Below are 15,191 nucleotides of genomic sequence, written 5' to 3' on the forward strand. Positions count from 1 at the left end.
GTTAGGTCAGTGAGGTCAGGTCAGTGTAGTCAGGTCAGGTCAGTGTATGCAATGCAGGTCAGGTCAGTGTATGCAATGCAGGTCAGGTCAGTGTATGCAATGCAGGTCAGGTCAGTGTAGTCAGGTCAGTGTAGTGTATGCAGGTCAGTGAGGTCAGGTCAGTGTAGTCAGGTCAGTGTAGTGTATGCAGGCCAATGAGATCAGGTCAGTGTAGTCAGGTCAGTGTATGCAATGCAGGTCAGGTCAGTGTAGTGTATGCAGGTCAGGTCAGTGAGGTCAGGTCAGTGTATGCAATGCAGGTCAGTATAGTCAGGTCAGTGTAGTGTATGCAGGTCAGTGTAGTCCGGTCAGTGTATGCAATGCAGGTCAGGTCAGGTCAGTGTATGCAATGCAGGTCAGGTTAGTGTATGCAATGCAGGTCAGGTCAGTGTAGTCAGGTCAGTGTAGTATATGCAGGTCAGGTCAGTGAGGTCAGGTCAGTGTAGTGTAGTGTATGCAAGTCAGTGAGGTCAGTGTAGTGTAGTCAGGTCAGTGTAGTATAGTCAGGTCACTGTAGTGTAGTCAGGTTAGTGTAGTGTAGTCAGGTCAGTGTATGCAGGTCAGTGTAGTGTATGCAGGTGAGGTCAGGTCAGTGTATGCAATGCAGGTCAGGTCAGTGTAGTGTATGCAGGTCAGGTCAGTGAGGTCAGGTAAGTGTAGTCAGGTCAGGTCAGTGTATGCAATGCAGGTCAGGTCAGTGTAGTGTATGCAGGTCAGGACAGGTCAGTGTAGTCAGGACAGGTCAGTGTTAGTGTATGCAGGTTATGTCAGGGTGTACTGACACATACACACACTCACGTAGGTCTGGGTATGTGTCAGGTAGGTCACCCCGCGCCACTCCACCGGCTGCGTTAAAAATGCTGTCCCCCCCAGATTTGTAAGGGTTCCTACACCCATGAATTTGCCTCAGTTGTGTGGTAGAAGCCAGAACTCACCTCACAGAAAACACCTCACAGAAAACACCTCACAGAAAACACCTCACAACTGTGTGGGAGGAGCTATAGAATCCCCTTACAGCTGTGCGTGAGGAGTTTTAATTACCTCAGCGTCTCCTAGGAAACCAGTGTTTGTTGATATGCAGCCTCTAAACACAGGCTCAGAGATCCTGGATTTTTTTTTAATACTTGTCCTTCAAATGGTTGTATTTTAAAAACTATAAATCGTACAACGAATATCATTATATTTTATGAATCACAAGACCCAGACCTACATTTTGATGTATAGTATGTCTCTGAAATAATAAAATTGAAGGCACAGTCGCAGTTTACAAATTCCCCAGCAAATTTAAGTTTTCTAAACTTTGACCTCCATTGACTTCCATTGAAATAATGGATGGCGTAGGTTGCAAACAAATTATCATATTGTAAAAACGGTTTGGTCAATCGCTTAGCTGTGAACACGTGGCAGCAGGGATAGCTGAACGTTTTGATATAAGATTTGTGTAGGTCGGCTTGAAAATGAGGGAGTGGTCACAGTTTACAAATCATGTAATGATTTTTCATTTTTAGAAATCCCACACTCTACTGCTCACCATTCATTCCTATGGTAAAATTTCGCTGCAAAAATGACGATATTTCGCGAACGATTCGGCGAAACGTTCCACAAAGTAATAGCCCACCGATTGGGAACAATCTGCACGATTCGATATATTACTCATCTATGTAGTGTAAAAACTGTGGGAGGAGTTAGGGTGGCAAATTTGGCTATAATAAGAATAATATATATGTGAGATAACAACTAGAAAAGATACAATTTCTGGGGAAATTGTGCGGCGTGGTCTTGCCTCCACCAATACTCCTGACTGGAGATGGTGCCCCTGGAGATGTAAATGTGATCCAACAGTGTGTCGATCCAGTTCGGTCCATTGCCCCATCAAAAACTGCTCCATCAAAAACTACCCCATCAAAACTGCACCATCAAAACTGCACCATCCTATTTGCCCCATCAAAAACTGGTTGCTATGGACTGGTTGCTATGGACTGGTTGCTATGGAGTGGTTGCTATGGAGTGGTTGCTACGGACTGGTTGCTACAGACTGGTTGCTATGGACTGGGTGCTATGGACTGGTTGCTATGGACTGGTTGCTATGGAGGGTTGCTATGGAGGGTTGCTATGGACTGATGGCTATGGACTGGTTGCTATGGACGGGTTGCTATGGATGGTTGCTATGGACTGGTTGCTATGGACGGTTGCTATGGACTGGTTGCTATGGACTGGTTGCTTTGGACTGGATGCTATGGAGGGTTGCTATGGAATGGTTGCTATGGACGTTTGCTATGGAGTGGTTGCTATGGAATGGTTGCTATGGACGGTTGCTATGGACTGGTTGCTATGGAGTGGTTGCTATGGAATGGTTGCTATGGACAGGTTGCTATGGACAGGTTTCTATGGACTGATGGCTATGGACGGGTTGCTATGGACTGGTTGCTATGGACTGGTTGCTATAGACGGTTGCTATGGAGTGGTTGCTATGGAGGGTTGCTATGGACTGGTTGCTATGGACAGTTGCTATGGAGTGGTTGCTATGGAGTGGTTGCTATGGACTGGTTGCTATGGAATGGTTGCTATGGACAGTTGCTATGGACTGGTTGCTATGGACTGGTTGCTATGGAGGGTTTCTATGGAAGGTTGCTATGGAATGGTTGCTATGGAATGTTGCTATGGACTGGTTGCTATGGACTGGTTGCTATGGTCTGGTTGCTATGGAGGTTTGCTATGGTCTGGTTGCTATGGAGGTTTGCTATGGTCTGGTTGCTATATGCAGAGCATGCATATACGCAGGGCCAAAAAAAACTGAGCCATATCACCTCACAGTGTGTGGGAGGAGCTATAGAAAGCCCTCACAGATGTGTGTATGAAGGTTTTTACCTCAGCGTCTCCTAGGAAACCAATGTAAACATATGCAAGCAGCCTCTAACCAGGCGTCTCAAACTGGCGGCCCTCCAGCTGTTGCAAAACCACAAGTCCAATGAGGCATTGCAAGAATGACAGTTACCAGCATGACTCCCACAGGCAGAGGCATGATGGGACTTATAGTTTTACAACAGCTGGAGGGCCACCAGTTTGAGACCCTTGCTCTAAGCAGAGGAAAGTTCCCTGAGCCATATCACCACAGTGTGTGGGAGGAGCTATAGAAAGCCCTCACAGATGTGTGTATGAAGGTTTTTACCTCAGCGTCTCCTAGGAAACCAATATAAACATATACAAGCAGCTAAGCAGAGGAAAGTTCCCTCAGCCTTGTGTGGGAGGAGCCAACTCACCTCACAGCTGTTTGTGAGCAGTTATAAAACTCCTCAGCGTCTCCTAGGAAACCAATTGTTTGGTTTGCAGCCTCTCTGTAAACACAGCAGAAATTGAGGAATGTTTTTTATTACATGTCCTGTTCAAATGGTTGTATTTTAAAAACTATAAATCGTACAGCGAATATCTTTATATTTTACGAATCACAAGACCCAGACCTACATTTTGATGTATAGTTTGTCTCTGAAATAATAAAATTGAAGGCACAGTCGCAGTTTACATATTCCAAAGCAGATTTTCGTTTTCTAAACTTTGACCTCCATTGACTTCCATTGAAATAATGGATGGCGTAGGTTGCAAACAAATTATCATATTGTGAAAACGGTTTGTTCAATCACTTAGCCGTGAACATGTGTAGTGGCAGCAGGGATAGCTGAACGTTTTGATATAAGATTTGTGTAGGTCGGCTTGAAAATGAGGGAGTGGTCGCAGTTTACAAATCATGTGCTGATTTTTCATTTTTAGAAATCCCACACTCTAGCTCTCCCCATTCATTCCTATGGGAAAATTTTGCCGCAAAAATGACGATATTTCGCGAAGGATTCGGCGAAACGTTCCACACAGTAATAGCCCACCGATCGGGAACAATCCGCACGATTCGATATATTACTCGTCTATGTAGTGTAAAAACTGTGGGAGGAGTTAGGGTGGCAAATTTGGCTATAATAAGAATAAGAATAAGAACTAGAAAAGATACAATTTCTGGGGAAATTGTGCGGCGTGGTCTTGCCTCCACCAATAATCCTGACTGGAGACGGTGCCCCTGGAGATGTAAATGTGATCCAACCGTGTGTCGATCCAATTCGGTCCATTGCCCCATCAAAAACTGCTCCATCAAAAACTAGCCCATCAAAACTGCACCATCAAAACTGCACCATCCTATTTGCCCCATCAAAAACTGGCTGCTATGGAGGGTTGCTATGGACTGGTTGCTATGGACGGGTTGCTATGGAGTGGTTGCTATGGAGTGGTTGCTACGGACTGATTGCTATGGACTGGTTGCTATGGACTGGTTGCTATGGACTGGTTGCTATGGAGGGTTGCTATGGACTGGTTGCTATGGACGGGTTGTTATGGACTGGTTGCTATGGACGGTTGCTATGGACTGGTTGCTTTGGACTGGATGCTATGGAGGGTTGCTATGGAATGGTTGCTATGGAGGGTTGCTATGGACTGGTTGCTATGGATGGTTGCTATGGACTGGTTGCTATGGAGTGGTTGGTATGGATGGTTGCTATGGACTGGTTGCTATGGAGTGGTTGCTATGGACCGGTTGCTATGGAGTGGTTGCTATGGAGTGGTTGCTATGGACTGATGGCTATGGACGGTTGCTATGGACTGGTTGCTATGGACTGGTTGCTATGGACTGGTTGGTATGGACGGTTGCTCTGGATTGGTTGCTATGGACTGGTTGCTATGGACGGTTGCTATGGACTGGTTGCTATAGACTGGTTGCTATAGACGGTTGCTATGGAGTGGTTGCTATGGAGGGTTGCTATGGAGGGTTGCTATGGAGTGGTTGCTATGGAGGGTTGCTATGGAGTGGTTGCTATGGACGGGTTGCTATGGACTGGTTGCTATGGACGGGTGGTTATGGACTGGTTGCTATGGAGGGTTGCTATGGACTGATGGCTATGGATGGGTTGCTATGGACGGTTGCTATGGACTGGTTGCTATGGAGGGTTGCTATGGACTGGTTGCTATGGAGGGTTGCTATGGACTGATGGCTATGGATGGGTTGCTATGGACGGTTGCTATGGACTGGTTGCTATGGAGGGTTGCTATGGACGGGTTGCTTTGGACTGGTTGCTATGGAGGGTTGCTATGGACTGATGGCTATGGATGGTTTGCTATGGACGGTTGCTATGGACTGGTTGCTATGGAGTGGTTGCTATGGAGAGTTGCTATGGAGGGTTGCTATGGAATGGTTGCTATGGACAGTTGCTATGGACTGGTTGTTATGGACGGTTGCTTTGGACTGGTTGCTATAGACGGTTGCTATGGAGTGGTTGCTATGGACTGGTTGCTATGGACTGGTTGCTAGGGACTGGTTACTAGGGACTGGTTGCTATGGACGGTTGCTAGGGACTGGTTGCTATGGACTGGTTGCTAGGGACTGGTTGCTATGGACTGGTTGCTATGGACGGTTGCTATGGACTGGTTGCTATGGACTGGTTGCTAGGGACTGGTTGCTATGGAGTGGTTGCTATGGACTGGTTGCTAGGGACTGGTTGCTAGGGACTGGTTGCTAGGGACTGGTTGCTAGGGACTGGTTGCTATGGACGGTTGCTATGGACTGGTTGCTAGGGACTGGTTGCTATGGTCTGGTTGCTATGGAGGTTTGCTATGGTCTGGTTGCTATATGCAGAGCATGCATATACACAGGGCCAAAAAAAACTGAGCCATATCACCTCACAGTGTGTGGGAGGAGCTATAGAAAGCCCTCACAGATGTGTGTATGAAGGTTTTTACCTCAGCGTCTCCTAGGAAACCAATGTAAACATATGCAAGCAGCCTCTAACCAGGCGTCTCAAACTGGCGGCCCTCCAGCTGTTGCAAAACTACAAGTCCAATGAGGCATTGCAAGAATGACAGTTACCAGCATGACTCCCACAGGCAGAGGCATGATGGGACTTATAGTTTTACAACAGCTGGAGGGCCACCAGTTTGAGACCCTTGCTCTAAGCAGATTAAAGTTCCCTGAGCCATATCACCACAGTGTGTGGGAGGAGCTATAGAAAGCCCTCACAGATGTGTGTATGAAGGTTTTTACATCAGCGTCTCCTAGGAAACCAATATAAACATATACAAGCAGCTAAGCAGAGGAAAGTTCCCTCAGCCTTGTGTGGGAGGAGCCAACTCACCTCACAGCTGTTTGTGAGCAGTTATAAAACTCCTCAGCGTCTCCTAGGAAACCAATTGTTTGGTTTGCAGCCTCTCTGTAAACACAGCAGAAATTGAGGAATGTTTTTTATTACATGTCCTGTTCAAATGGTTGTATTTTAAAAACTATCAATCGTACAGCGAATATCTTTATATTTTACGAATCACAAGACCCAGACCTACATTTTGATGTATAGTATGTCTCTGAAATAATAAAATTGAAGGCACAGTCGCAGTTTACATATTCCAAAGCAGATTTTCGTTTTCTAAACTTTGACCTCCATTGACTTCCATTGAAATAATGGATGGCGTAGGTTGCAAACAAATTATCATATTGTGAAAACGGTTTGGTCAATCACTTAGCCGTGAACATGTGTGGTGGCTGCAGGGATAGCTGAACGTTTTGATATAAGATTTGTGTAGGTCGGCTTGAAAATGGGGGAGTGGTCGCAGTTTACAAATCATGTGCTGATTTTTCATTTTTAGAAATCCCACACTCTAGCTCTCCCCATTCATTCCTATGGGAAAATTTTGCCGCAAAAATTACGATATTTCGCAACGATTCTGCGAAACGTTCCACACAGTAATAGCCCACCGATCGGGAACAATCCGCACGATTCAATATATTACTCGTCTATGTAGTGTAAAAACTGTGGGAGGAGTTAGGGTGGCAAATTTGGCTATAATAAGAATAATAATAATATATATGTGAGATAACAATAAGTGCTCTTGCTATGCAAGACCACTTAATAAGAATAATATATATGTGAGATTACAATAAGTGCTCTTGCTATGCAAGACCACTTAACTAGAAAAGATGCAATTTCTGGGGAAATTGTGCGGCGTGGTCTTGCCTCCACCAATCTTCTGGACCTCCAACAAGTTTAGTCCAGTGTATCTTTGCAGCTTTAGATCTCTTTCCTTTAGATGGCATTTTGCTATCTGTTGGAGGAGATATAATTCCCTTCAGAGCTCTGAAGAAGGAGCTATAATGCTATAATTTCCCTAAGAGCTGTGTGAGACTAGATATAATTTGTCTCAGTTGTGTGGTAGAAGCCAGAACTCACCTCATAGAACTCACCTCATAGAAATCACCTCACAGATATCACCTCACAGAAATCACCTCACAACTGTGTGGGAGGAGCTATAGAATCCCCTTACAGCTGTGTGTGTGTGTGTGTGTGTGTGAGGAGTTTTAATTACCTCAGCGTCTCCTAGGAAACCAGCATTTGTTGATATGCAGCCTCTAAACACAGACTGAGAGATCCTAGATTATTTTTTAATACTTGTCCTTTTCAAATGGGTGTATTTTAAAAACTATAAATCGTACAGCAAATATCTTTATATTGTGTGAATCACAAGACCCTTTACATTTTGATGTATAGTATGTCTCTAAAATATTAAAATTGAAGGCACAGTCGCAGTTTATATATTATTCTAACATTTTTAGGGGTTTTGACTTTGAATTTCAATGGAAGTCAATGGAGGTCAGTGTAAGGCGTAGGTTTCAAACAAATTATCATATTGTCAAAACGGTTTGGTCGATCACTTAGCCATGAACACGAGTAGTGCCAGCTACACATGTGCAATTTGTTTCGTTTCTAATTAGTTTTTTAACGAAAATTCGGAAATTCGTTAATTTCGAATTTTCGTTCTCACAAATTTTTTATTTCCGAATTTTCGGACTTCCGAAAATTTCGAATTTTCGGATTTCCGAAAAATTAGAATTTCCGTATTTCAAAATTTTCGTATTTCCGAATTTTTCAATTTTCGGAGTTCCGAAAATTCGAATTTCCGATTTTTTTAATTTCCGAATTTCGGAAAAAAAAATTCAGAATTTTCGTATTTCCGAATTTTTATATTTCCGAATTTTTTATTTAAAAAATCCAGAATTTTAGAAATTTCGAATTTTTCATTTTTTCTTTTCGAATTTTTCAATTTTAGAAATTTAAAATTTTTATTTTTTTATTTTTAATTTTCGAATTTTTCATTTTCGAATTTTTCAATTTCGAATTTTCGAAATTTTCAATCTCCGAATTTCGGAAATTCTGTTTTTCGGATATTTTAATTTTTTTTTTATTTTAGACATTCCGAATTTTCGAAATTTCGAATTTTTATTTTCGAATTTTTCAATTTTAGAAATTTCGAATTTTTAATTTTTTTTTAATTTTCGATTTTTCAAATTTTTGATTTTTCAAATTTCGAATTTTTCAAATTTCGAATTTTTCAAATTTCGAATTTTTCAAATTTCGAATTTTTCAAATTTCGATTTTTTCCATTTTCGAATTTTCAAAATTTCGAATTTTCAAAATTTCGAATTTTCAAAATTTCGAATTTTCAAAATTTCGAATTTTCAAAATTTCGAATTTTCAATTTTCAAAATTTTTACTTTCGAATTTTTGATTATTCGAATTTTAGATTTTTCGATTTTGAATTTTTCAATTTCGAATTTTCGAATTTTTCAAATTTGAATTTTTCGAATTTTCGATTTTTCAATTTTGAATTTTCGAATTTTTCAATTTCGATTTTTTTAGAATTTTTCAATCTCGAATTTTTCGAATTTTTCGAATTTTCGAATTTTTCAATTTCGAATTTTTTGAATTTTCGATTTTTTCAATTTCGAATTTTCGGAAATTCTGATTTTTTTTATTCTAGAAATTTTTCGAATTTTTCAATTTTCGAATTTTCAAAATTTTTACTTTCGAACTTCGAATTTTTCGAATTTTAGCAATTCCGAAATCCCGAATTTTCGAATTAATATTTGAAAATTTCAAAATTCGAAAGTAAAAATTTTGAAAATTCGAAATTTTGGGACTCTTGTCCTTTAGAAGCTCCACGAACTAAAAGTAAAATGCGTATCACAAAACTGATCACATTGCCTGAAACCAGACAAAAATACCTACGTTTTGATATATAAATTGTGTATGACAAGTATATCTTGTGGGCGTGAGAGCAATTTGTTTCCCCTTTTTTTAAAGATAATTTTTTTTCAATGATCTGCACTGTACTGATCACATGACACCCTCTAAATCACTTCCATAGGAATACATTATAACCGATACAATTTTCTGAAAAAAAACACTAAACGTAAATTGTTTTTTCACAAAAACCGTAAAAGATATCAATCTGAAAAGTCATGTTTGGATAGCTGAATATTTTGTGACCGTTTTAAAGTTTGTTTGGTGTCTGTAAGTGAAAGTATGAAGGAGCTGAAACTTTTGGCAGCACGTGTGATTTTAAACGGTAAAAAGGATGTTCCCATTGACTTCAATGTTAAAAAAAGTGTCTAAAAGCTTAATATTTTAAAAAGTATAAATAGTACAAAAAAACTTGAAGAAGTCCCATCGTTAGCTGAACGAGATGAACATTTTAATAGTTGAATGGTCTCAATAGCTGAAAGTATGCAGAAGTTACGCAGAGCCAAAAAACGTACGGAACTAGAAAATGCATTTCCTGAGGAAAATGCGCGTGCTAATGCTGAATAGCTGAGCCCGCACCAAAGCCATTCACCATAACCACTACACTATCTTTAGGACACACAGCTCCTTTCTCTATCTGCAAAGTAGAGAGTATCCTGACTTCCTGGTCGCCCCTCCCCCTCAAGAGGTTTTCTCCCCCCCAGTCAGTCAGTGAGGAGGAATATTGCACTGAGGTAAAGGAAGCTATTTATGGAAAGAAATAGCATTACAAACGCCTTTTAAATCACAGACCAAATACATGAATTAAGCCTTCAAACAAACCTTAATAAATCCACAACCGTACATGCGATCGATACAGCGACTTCACCGTTTGAAACACATGGCTTTTGTGAACGAATCAGTATAAAATTTATGTTGATAAACTTAAAAATGTGGGCATGTCAGCGATTTAAAAAAGAGTGTCTTTGTGCGTTTGGCTGGGAATTTTTTTAGACGTTTTAACATTACAGTCAATGAGAGAAATTTTGGCGCTCTTGTCCTTTAGAAGCTCCACGAACTAAAACTAAAATGCGTATCACAAAACTGATCACAAAAATACCTACGTTTTGATATATAAATTGTGTATGACAAGTAGATCTTGTGGGCGTGAGAGCAATTTGTTCCCCCTTTTTGTAAAGATAATTTTTTTTCAATGATCTACACTGTAATGGTCACATGACACACTGTAAATCACCTCCATAGGAATACATTATAACCGATTCAATTTTCTGAAAAAAACACTAAACGTAAATTGCTTTTTCACAAAAACTATAAAAGATATCAATCTGAAAAGTCATAGCCGGATAGCTGAATATTTTGTGACCGCTTTAAAGTTTGTTTGGTACCCGTCAGGGATGCCCGCTGTCCCCGCTTCTCTTCGCCGTCGCCATTGAACCCATGGCAGCCTTGATCAGAGCGAATCAGAGAGTGAGGGGCCTACAATATGGGGAGATCCAAGAGAAAATTATGTTGTATGCCGACGACACCATGCTCCTTTTGGGTGACACTGATGGCTCCCTGAAGGAGGCTATGGAAGTGGGTGGCAGGTTTGGGTCCTATTCTGGCCTAGTCATCAACTGGACCAAGTCCTCGCTTTTATTGCTGGATGAGGTCCAGGGTGGCGGGGAGAGGATGATTCACAGGATTTAAGTATCTTGGTATCCAGGTTACCCCTGAACCACATGATTTTCTTGCACTCAATTTGACACCGTTGCTGAATAGAATTAGAGATAAGGTTAAGATCTGGTCTCGCCTTAAGATGTCCCTAGTAGGCAGGGTCAATCTTATTAAAATGATCTTTATGCCCCAGCTCTTATATATCCTGCACAATACCCCTGTGGTCATCCCTCTGAAGATGTTCAGGATTATTAATTCCCTTTTCAGGACCTTTATCTGGCAGGCCAAGTCCCCTAGGGTGAAGTTGGAGCAGTTTCAGAAGCCTAAGATGGTGGGAGGCCTCGCCCTCCCTTGGGTATATTATTTGGCGGCTCAGGCGCATTACATCGCCAGGGCTATGCCAAAGGGTCAGGCTCTTGAGGGTGGCGAGGGGCGAGCGGATCCCATTAGGGCCCTGATGTGTTATGCCACTGGCTTCGATAGCGTACCTACTGGTATGGAGGCCCTGGCATATGCACTATCCAACAAAAAGTTTCCCACATATGCGCTGCTGCAAAAAATTTGGAACAAACTTAGGCAGATGCAGGAGGTAGAGGGGTTCACAGGTTTCAGCCCGATCTGGGACAATAGGTACTATGAGAAGTTGCTCTCATTGGACTGTGGGGCGCAGTGGAGAAGACATGGTGTTACGCTTCTGAAACATATTTTTGTTGCGGGTGAGCTGATCCCCCTTCCCTGAATTGAGGGAGAGGTATCGCCTCCCACAGTCTATGTTCTTCCATTACATGCAGTTGAGACATGCTGTGATGGCGCAAGCAGGTGGGCCCCGTGGGTTCTTTCGAAAGCGCCGATATTCAAATTTATGGCCAAGGTGTCTCAGTTTAAGGGTTTTATTTCTGACGCTTATTCAATGATCTTAAATATCTACTTAGATGACTTTCCCCTTGGGGTGTCCACGAAGTGGGAGAGGGAAGTGGGGACCTTCGAGGATGAACAATGGGAGGAGGCACTTCAGGCAGTGCAGTTGTGCTCCCTGAATGTGGCCCAGCGGTTATCTCAATTGTATATTGTGCTCAGAGTGCATTACACACCCGTCAGACTATTTAAAATTGGGATAAGGTCAGACTCCAACTGCACTAGATGCGCAAGGGACCATGGCGACCTAATTCATTTACTGTGGCGGTGCCCCAAGCTTAATTTATTCTGGTCAGGGGTCGTGGCTCTCCTTAAAGCGGTGGTTCACCCTCCTTATCATCATTCTAGCATTACATTCGGCATCGTAGCGTGAGCTACAGTATGCCGGTCTTACATTTTTTATCCCCGTACTCACAGTGCTATTGCACATTGAAAATTCCGACTCCCGCGGGGAATGGGCGTGCCTATGGAGAGGGAGGATGATTGACGACCGGCTCTGGCACGTCACGCTTCCCGAAGACAGCCGGAGTAGGTCTCGGCTCTTCACGGCGCCTGCGCACAGGCTATGCGCAGGCGCCGTGAAGAGCCAAGCCTATTTCGGCTATTTCCGGAGAAGCGTGACGTGCCAGGGCTGGCCGTCAATCACCTTCTCTCACCATAGGAACGCCCATTCCCCGGAATCTTCAATGTGCAATAGCACAGTGAGTACGGGGATAAAAAATGTAAGACCGGCATACTGTAGCTCGCGCTACGATGCCGAATGTAATGCTAGAATAAAAATGTTTTTTTTTTTTTTTTTAATAGGGTGAACCCCCGCTTTAACAGTGTTTATCTGACTAACATTCCTGTTGACACGAAACCGTGTCTTCTTGGAATTATAGATGATACGTCACTGGACGACAATAGCAGGCAAGCCATGTTGAGAGCCCGTAGGCTAATCCTTCGGCATTGGAAGGCAGTTGATCCTCCAACGTTGAAGGAATGGATTGCTCAAATGGGTGACACCATAAGAATGGAGAGGTATGTCTATCAACACAGGGGTTGCTCGAGAAAATTTGAGCAAGTGTGGGCTCCATGGTTAGATTCCCCTGGCTTATCCCCGGTAGATCTGGTCATGGATAGGTTGCTTAGATAGATGGGGGGGGGTAGTCAGCCATGGGGGGCAGTCAGAGAGTGGGGAGTTTGATTCATTGGATTTATCCTTTGTATGTGATGTGGGGGATGTGGGTACTCCAGTGGGGCTAGTGCCTTTTAAAGAGTGGCCTCGGACTGAGGTCTTATGTTATATGGGAGTCTGCTGTGCTTTATGTGTGAACTGTCATTTGCACTGGTGGAATGTTTCGGTGCTGTGTTTATGAGCTGTGTACTTGCTGTGATTTCCTTTTCTGTTTAAGAAAGACAATTTTTTTGTTTTTCTCAATAAACATCTCTGATTTAAAAAAAAAGTTTGTTTGGTGTCTGTAAGTGTAAGTATGAAGGAGCTGAAACTTTTGGCAGCGCGTGTGATTTGAAGCGGTAAAAAGGATGTTCTCATTGACTTCAATGTTAAAAAAAGTGTCTAAAAGCTTAATATTTTAAAAAGTACAAAAAACTTGAAGAAGTCCCATCGTTAGCTGAACGAGATGAACATTTTAATAGTTTAATGGTCTCAATAGCTGAAAGTATGCAGAAGTTACGCAGAGCCAAAAAACGTACGGAAAAATAAAAATAAAAATAACTAGAAAATGCATTTCCTGAGGAAAATGTGCGTGGGAATGCTGAATAGCTGAATTGCTGAGCCCGCACCAAAGCCATTCACCATAACCACTACACTATCTTTAGGACACACAGCTCCTTTCTCTATCTGCAAAGTAGAGAGTATCCTGACTTCCTGGTCGCCCCTCCCCCTCAAGAGGTTTCCCCCCCCCCAGGTCAGTGAGGAGGAATATTGCACTGAGGTAAAGAAAGCTATTTATTTAAAGAAATACCATTACAAAAGCTTTTAATTCACAGACCAAATACATGAATTAAGCCTTCAAACAAACCTTCATAAATCCACAACCGTACATGCGATCGATACAGCGACTTCACCGTTTGAAACACAAGGCTTTTGTGAACGAATCGGTATAAAATTTATGTTGATAAACTTAAAAATGTGGGCATGTCAGCGATTTAAAAAAGAGTGTCTTTGTGTGTTTTGCTTGGAAATTTTTTAGACGTTTTAACATGAGAGTCAATGACAGAAAATGTGGTACTCTTGTCCTTTAGAAGCTCCACGAACTAAAAATAAAATGTGTATCACAAAACTGATCACATTGCCTGAAACCAGACAAAAATACCTACGTTTTGATATATAAATTGTGTATGACAAGTAGATCTTGTGGGCGTGAGAGCAATTTGTTTCCCCTTTTTTTAAAGATAATTTTTTTTTCAATGATCTCCACTGTAAAGGTCACATGACACACTCTAAAACACCTTCCATAGGAATTCATTATAACCGATAACATTTTCTGAAAAAATCACTAAACGTAAATTGCTTTTTCACAAAAGCTATAAAAGATATCAATCTGAAAAGTCATGTTTGGATAGCTGAATATTTTGTGACCGCTTTAAAGTTTGTTTGGTGTCTGTAAGTGAAAGTATGAAGGAGCTGAAACTTTTCGCAGCATGTGTGATTTGAAGCGGTAAGAAGCATGTTCTCATTGACTTCAATGTTAAAAAAAAGTGTCTAAAAGCTTAATATTTTAAAAAGTATAAATAGTACAAAAAAACTTGAAGAAGTCCCATCGTTAGCTGAATGAGATGCACATTTTAAAAGTTGAATGGTCTCAATAGCTGAAAGTATGCAGAAGTTACGCAGAGCCAAAAAACGTACGGAATAATAAAATTAAAACTAGAAAATGCATTCCCTGAGGAAAATGCGAGTGGGAATGCTGAATTGCTGAGCCCGCACCAAAGCCATTCACCATAACCACTACACTATCTTTAGGACACACAGCTCCTTTCTCTATCTGCAAAGTAGAGAGTATGCTGACTTCCTGGTCGCCCCTCCCCCCTCAAGAGGTTTCCCCTCCCCCCAGGTCAGTGAGGAGGAATATTGCACTGAGGTAGAAAGCTATTTATGGAAAGAAATTCCATTACAAACGCCTTTTAATTCACAGACCAATACATTAATTATGCCTCCAAACAAAACGTAATAAATCCACAACCGTACATGCGATCGATACAGCGACTTCACCGTTTGAAAGACACGGCCCTTGTGAACGCATCGATATGAAATTTATGTTGATAAACTTAAAATTGTGGCCATGCCAGCGATTTAGAAAAGAGCGTCTTTGTGTGTTTTGCAGGAACATTTTTAAAATTTTTAACATGACGGTCAATGAGAGTGGTTTTGTCGCTCTTGTCCTTTAGAAGCTCCTGGAACTAAAACTAAAATACGTATCACAAAACTGATCACATTGCCTGAAACCAGACAAGCATACCTACGTTTTGATATAT

The sequence above is a fragment of the Rana temporaria genome, chromosome 4 (assembly GCF_905171775.1).
Source record: "Rana temporaria chromosome 4, aRanTem1.1, whole genome shotgun sequence".
In the NCBI taxonomy this organism is placed as follows: Eukaryota; Metazoa; Chordata; class Amphibia; order Anura; family Ranidae; genus Rana; species Rana temporaria.